We start from the raw sequence: 7,474 nt of genomic DNA, 5'->3' as shown, positions 1-7,474 counted from the left end.
GTAGCACAATGCCATTACTGTCATTAGCAACTCTGCCAACGTTTGTATCATCTGCAAACCTCGACACTAAGCCAGCTATACCTTCATCAATATTATTGATAAATATTCAAAACAACAATGGACCCAACACCGAACCCTGAGGGACTTCACTAATAAACGTTATCAACTTTGTGCCTGGCATACATTGCCTCGTCCTCTTCCAACTATCGTATTGCTACCAGGGTACCAGGGCGCCCTACGATAGGAGGAACCGAGAGTCTGTCCACCCACTGTCTCATAGATGAACTGTTTCCGCTGCATGCCTTTTCTACAGATACATCTATGGGCACTGTTCTAAATTAGCTTCTATAATCCAGCACACTCTTTCGAAACAGTCCGAACACGTGCCGCCACCAGCCAACATCCATTTACTGTCCAACTTCAAACTCACAGACCCAACTTTTCACTTCCTCGTTTATTCATTCAACTGCCGTTTTCTGGTACAACCTCCCTTCATACGCATTTCCTGAAAATTACAATCTAAAGAAGTTCAAGTCTAATGTCAAGAAATATCTTCTGTCGTCTTCTCAACCTTCAACCCAAGCACGGTACTAAGTACTCGAGGTTCTAATACCTCTCGTGTTTGGGGTTTTCTTAAAAAAAAAAAAAAAATTTAAACTGTTTAATGTAGGATTATTATAATTATTGATGATCTGATAGGTCTTAACTGATTTCTCCCAGATTGGGGGGTTCCACCTCGTGATAAGTAGTGCTACCAAGTACACAGTGTGGTTGTTGTTACATCTGGTGTTACTCTAGTTCGAAGTCTGACTATCTTAGAGGTGTTCAGGATTGCGACTGTCTGGAGTTCCTTGTAGGTGTTTGCTGGGTGACCTATTTTTGCTAGGCTGTTATGTAGGGTCTATGCCACCATACCTGTGGTTGGTACGATGATCGGGATTGTCGTTACTTGTTGCATTTGCTACAGCTCTTTGATCTCCTCTCTTAGATTCGTGTACTTCCTGATTTTTTTCTCCATGTGTTTTCTGCAGGTTGCCAATATTGGGTACCGCTATATCAATCAGATAGGTAGCGTTTTCTTTCTTGTCCACAAGGTTTATGTCCAGTCTGTTGTGCGCGATTGTCCTATCCGTTATTATTGCGCGGTCCCTGTACAGCTTGTGGGTTGGGGTCCCTAGTACTGCCTGGGGTTCGAACTTGTAATACGGTACATATTCTTCGATCAACTGGTATTTCCTTGCTCGCTTCTGATGTATTATCCTGGCTACTGTGTCTATGAGAGTACACAGTCTGTGTGATCACCTTGCATCTCGCGGTGATGTGTTGGTTCGTTTCTGAGGCCAGGTGGCATCGTCGACATGTGTCATCTAACACTCCGGGCTCCTTCGCGATGTATTTTTTATAGTTCCTGGTGTTGATTACTCGGTCTTGGATGGCGAGCATGGATTCTTCAGTCTCGTGAAGAGCGTCCCGCTCGTGATCCATGCATTGGAAGCAATTTTATCTATGTGACCTTGATGTAGACTATTGTAGTGTCTGTCCATCTTTCTAGTTTCGTTTATACCTCTTGGTTGGGGGGACTCTTCGCTTAGGTTGAGTGGGGGTATATCGCTTGTCTATCTTCCTTATGGCCTGGTGGAGTGCAGCTGTGCGTTCTAGAAGTAATCCTTCAGGTTAACTATCGCTTTCTTTTGTTGCTCAACGAGGTCTATCAGATCCCTTCCTTCTTCTTCCCGGGAAATTTCAGCCTCTCCACGGCAGCTCTCTGGTGGTGTTGGCGGGTCTTGTTCATCATTGCCCTTGTCTTTCTCATGATATCCTGCAGCTCGGTTATTGTCCAATCTATGACCCTGAAGAAGTATTTTAGCACTGAGACTGCATAAGTGTTTATGGCTTTAACTGTGTTCCCTCTGTTCAGGTTTACTTTTAGCAGGCTTCTGTGTCTCTGATGGTATTTTTCGGTCAGGCAGGCCTTAATTTTCTTCTGCTATAACTGCTGAGCGTGCTTCATCCCCAAGTATTTGTAGGCCTGTGCCTCTGCCATGGCTTCGATCTCTCTACCACTCTGCAGTTGGTAGTTTCGGTTGACTAATTTTCCCTGACGCAATCCGTGGGTCTTGCATTTGTCTAGACCAATTTCCATCCTAATATCCTTGCTGAATCTATTCTTAGGTGATCTGCAGTAGTTGCTGAAAGTGCTTCTCGATTCCCACGTAGAGATTGATGTCATACATATACATCGGGTGGATGAGGGTGTACAGGTTCTTCCTTCCTTCTTTGAGGTTATGTCCGTTCTTGCTACTGTTGAGCATGGTAGATAACGGGTTATGTGCTAGACAGAACCAAAATGGGCTCAGGGTTTTCGACCTTAATCGTGGTGTTCCATTTCGCAATCGTTTTTCCTTGTAACTAATGGATTGACTTTGTAGATTTTCAGGGCCCCTATTAGCCAGCTATGAGGCACGGAGTCGAAGGCCTTGCGGTAATCGATGTAGGCTGTGTACATGTTGTGGCGCTTCTTGTATGATTGCTGCATTATCGCAGCATCTATGGTTAATTGCTCCTTGCATCCTTTGCTCAGCCGCTTGCATCCTTTCTGCTGTTCGGCCATTATGCTCTGGCTGATAACAGACCAAGTGGTCTGTTATCTTCCTGGTTATACAGCTGGTCAGGATATTCTACATTATTGGGAGGCAGGTGATTGGCCGGTTTTTTCGCCGGGTTTCTTGTATCTTCGTCATTAGGCTTCAGATATGTGCTTCCTTGAGAGAACTTCGGGGTTGTCTCTGGGTGCCTTATCATTTAGGTGAACTGCTCTGCCAGTGGCTAGTGTGTGCAAGCGAGCTTCTTGTACCAGTAGTTGTGGAAGTTATCTATTCCTGGAATTCGCCGGTTGTGAGCATTTTTGATTTTCTGTTTTAGTTCTTCTTCCCGAATCTCCCATCCTCTCATTTTTTGTACGTCCTTCGTTTTTTTTTTTTGTGTTCTAGTTCTATCCAGGTGAGACCGCTATTATGGCTGTTAGTCTCGGCTGTTATGTTTTACTTCCCTGCTCCATATGTTCCCCAAAAATTCCTCAATCGTCTTCTTCTCGGGTGGTCTGTTCCCTTGTTTCTCGTCTTCTCCGAGATTCCTGTAGAAACCTCTTTGGTTCTCATCGAAGTTCGGTTGTTTATTTTCCTCTTGGAGCTCTCTTTGTATCGGCGTTGTCTCTTGCTGAGTGCAAGGAGGTTCTGCTTCAATGTGCCCAAGTACTCTCCTATTCTGTGATTTTTTGTCTTGTTTTTTGTGGACGCTGTCTCTCTTGAGGATGCTCTTCACTTTTCCAATTAATTTCTTACTCCTATTGCCCCATTGGTACTGGGTCAATTGGCCTATCATGACTTAATTCTTCTATCTTCTGCTGAAGTCTTCTTTCCCAAGCTTGCGGTTCCTTCTGTTTTCGGTTCTTCTACTCCTGGTCTCTCGCTTCTCTTCCATTAATTCTCGTGGCTGCTACCCCAGCACAACCCACGGGTGTGTGGATGGCCTCCAGGGTTGCACCATTCCCGTCGAAGTAATGCGGTATTATGTGCCGATTCATGTGGTCCGTGACTCTCCACAATGTTCTATTCGACCTCTGCTTCGGTATCACGTGAGTCTTTGTGGGTGTCCGTTCCTTCGAATTCTCTTAGGGCCTTCTTCCACTCGTCCTCTATTCTGGATATCATGACCTCGCCTGTTTCCACTTCAGCTGCTGTGGGTTGTATTTCTTCTTGCTCTTCTGCCTTTGGTTCGGCGGTGGAATGTTCTTCCTCCTCTGGTTCCATATTCTTTTTCCTTCGTTGTTGATCGCTAACTTCCTGCTTGATTTTTTTCAAGATTGCAGGGACTATTAGGTCATTCTCTGGTCCGCTATTCGCTGTTCGGTGACCTGAATATCCGGGAATCGTTCCAGCCACTTCGTGTGTAATCTCGCCCTATAAGTTGTCATATCGGTTTCCAGCTTCGTTATTTCGTAGTATTCTTGCATGATGTACGTATTCATTTGTATGCTTCATTCTTGTCTTGGAGTTTTCTCCCCCTCCTGGGGGTCACTAGCGCAGTTGCGCACTTCCAGTTGTGGGGCTGGATAGTCTTGCCCTTCTCTTGTGGTAGCCATACAGGGAACAGCGCCAATCGCTCCACTGTCTTCCTCGGGAGCCCGTCTTTGATTTTTCGAACCAAGCAGTCTGCCTAAAGCCTGAACGCGAGTGACTTTATCCTGCGCCACAGTCGATGAAGTATGATTAATATTTCTCTACGAAATCATCCATTTTTGGAGGTGGACCTGTTTAGCTTTCGCTTATATTCAGTGGTTGTTCTTGCGAGTGACTCACAATCTGCCTTAGCCACCACTGCGACCTTGGGGTAGGTAGGGACCTTGGAGCAACTTTCACGATGTTTATTTATGTTATTAATTTTTATTACTATTAATTTATTCATTATTATTATTATGATTTATTACTATTATTATTATACCGGTTTTCCAGCGTGATGGAGCCGCGCTCATTTCCGCCAAGGCCATACTCGAACCCTGGCCCATCAGGCTGGAATTCCAGTGTCGTAAGCACCGGGCCATCGGGCCCCTTTATTATTATTGTTTTGTTGCTCTTATATTATTTCTTCCTGATTGGGAGATTCCACTCCGTGACGGGTACTGCTATCAAGTACACAGGGTGGTTGTAATGTCTGGTGTTACTGTTGGTCGAGGAAATCTCTGATTATCAAGGACACTATGCTGCTGCAACAGGATCTGGAAAGGTTGAGCAGATCGGCTGAGAGGTGGCAAATGAAGTTTAACATTGACAAATGTAAAGTACTACATATGGGAAACAGCAACCCCAGAACAACGTATCAACTCTGTGGTACTACACTGACACTAGTAGAGAATGAAATGGACCTGGGGGTAGTTGTGCAGGCAGATATGAAGTTTTCTGAGCAGTGCAGACGGGCTGCAAGAGTAGCTCATGGGGTATTGTCGATGATATATAGGAATTTTTCTAGCAGGGATAAGGAGGTGATTGTTCCCTTGTATAAGGCAATGGTCAGGCCACACCTACAGTACTGTAAACAGGTCTGGAGGCCTCATTTCAAGAAGGATGTAGAGATGCTGGAACGAGTACAGAGAAGGGCAACAAGATTGGTGAATGGAACAAAGGGGTGCTCTTACGAAGAAAGGCTTAAATTTAGCAAATTACAATGTCTGGAGACTAGGTACCAGCGAGGTGATCTGATAGAGGTGTATAAAGCCTTGAATGGTTTGAGCATGCTCAATGCTGATGGGATTGTTCCTCTTGCTCAGAATAATCACCTGAGAGGGCATAAATTGAAATTGAGAAAAGACAGATGTAGGATAGATGTGAGGAAATTTGCCTTTAGCCAGCGGGTGGTTGATTGGTGGAACAGACGTGAACGGGTGGGTGGTTGGTGGAACAACCTCCTCCCTTGTCGTGGAGGTTGATAGCCTGAATAAGTTTAAGGCTCAGCTGGACAGGTATTTCGAACGAACAGAGGGGTGAAGTGGTAGTGGTTATTTTTTATTTATTTATTTATTATTTATTTTTTTATTTTTTTTATTTTTTATTTTTTTGGCTGATGCTAATGCTAATGCTATCCTACAGGCGTTCAGGATTGCGATTTTCTGTAGTTCGTTGAAGGTGTTCTCTGGGAGACGTATTGCTGCTAGGCTGCTATGTAGGGTCCTTGGTATCATACCAGTGGTTGACACGGTGATCGGAATGGTTGATACTTCTTGCCTATGCCACATCTCCTTAATCTCATGTATCAGGTTCTCATACTTCCTAATTTTTTCCTCATAGGTTTTCTGGACATTGCTAGTGTTGTGTACTGCTATGTCAATCAGGTAGGTGGCCTTTCCCATCTTGTCCACAAGAGTTATGTTCGGTCTGTTGTGCAGGATGGTCTTATCCGTTATTCTGGCCCAGTCTCACTACAGCTTGTGGGTTAGGGTCTCTAGTACTGTCGGGGGTTCGTACTTGTAGTATGGTACAGATTCTTTGGTCACCTGGTATTTCTTCGCTAGCTTCTAATATATTATCCTGGCTACCAGGTTGTGTCTATGAGTGTACTCAGTCTGGGTGATCAACTTGCATCCCGCGGTCATGTGTTGGATCGTTTCTGAGTCCAGGTGGCATCGTCGACAGGTGTCATCTGATAAGTAGTTGGTCTCCTTTACGATGTATTTACTATAGTTTCTGATGTTGATTACCTGGTCTTGGATGGTCAGCATGAATCCTTTAGTCTCGGGGAGGAGCTTGCCGCTTCTGAGCCATGCATTGGAAGCAATGTTATCGATGTGATCTTGATGGAGGTCATTGTAGTGTCGGCCATGGAGTGTCTCCTTTGCCCATCTTTCTATCTTCGTTTCTTACACGGGTTGGGCGGGAGGAGTTTCCTCGCTTAGGTTGAGTGGGGTATACCACTTATTTGTCTTCCTTATGGCCTTGTGGGTGGTGCTGTGTTATTCTTGAAGTAATCCTCCAGGTTAACTATCGCTGTTTTCTGTTGTTCTTTCAGGTGTATCAGGCCCCTTCCTCCCTCTTTCCCAGGTATTGTTATTCTCTCCACTTCGGGTGGTGTTGACGGCTCTTCTTGATCATTGTACTTTTCTTTCGCATTTATATCTTCTAGCTCGGGGTTAGTCCAATCTATGGCCCCGAATGTGTAAGTTATTAATAGTTGTTTATGGCTTTAACTGTTGTCCCTCCCTTTAGTTTTGCTTTCAGCAGGCTTCTGAGTCTCTGATGATATTTTTCGGTTAGGCACATCTTGATTTCCTTGTGTTCCAACTGCTCAGCTTGCATTATCCCTAGGTATTTGTAGGTCTCTCCTTCTGTCATAGCTTCGATCTGTTTAGCTAGCAGCAGCTGGTAGTTTCAGCCCACTAATTTTCTCTGTTGGAATGTGTGGGTCTTGCCTTTTTCTGGACCAAATTCCATCCCGATGTCCTTGCTGAATTCTTCGGTGATCCGGAGTATTGGCCGGAGTTGCTTCTCGGTTACCGCCTAGAGCTTGATGTCATCCATGTAAGTGGGTGAGGGTATGTAGGTTCTTTCTTCGAGGTTATATCCATACTTGCTGCCGTTGAGCATGGTGGATAGCGGATTGAGTGCTAGACAGAACCATCGATGCTCAGAGAATCTCCCTGACAGATTCCTCTTCTAATGGGGATTGGCCTGTGTAGATCTTCAATGTCTCTATTAGCCAGCTATGAGGTACGGAGTCGAAGGCCCTGCGGATATCGATTTAGGTCGTGTATAGGTTGCGGTGCTTCTTGAAAGCTTGCTCCATAATGCAATATCTATGATTAATTGCTCCTTGCATCCTTTGCCCCTCTGCTTGCATCCTTTCTGCTGTTCGGCCATTATGTTCTGACTCTCTAAGTGGTCTGATATCTTCTTGGTTATGCAGCTGGTCAGGATCTTGTACGTCG

The sequence above is a fragment of the Mastigoproctus giganteus genome, chromosome 11 (assembly GCF_048544385.1).
Source record: "Mastigoproctus giganteus isolate SK-2022 chromosome 11, ASM4854438v1, whole genome shotgun sequence".
Classification (NCBI taxonomy): Eukaryota; Metazoa; Arthropoda; class Arachnida; order Uropygi; family Thelyphonidae; genus Mastigoproctus; species Mastigoproctus giganteus.
This window is presented reverse-complemented; position numbering follows the sequence as displayed.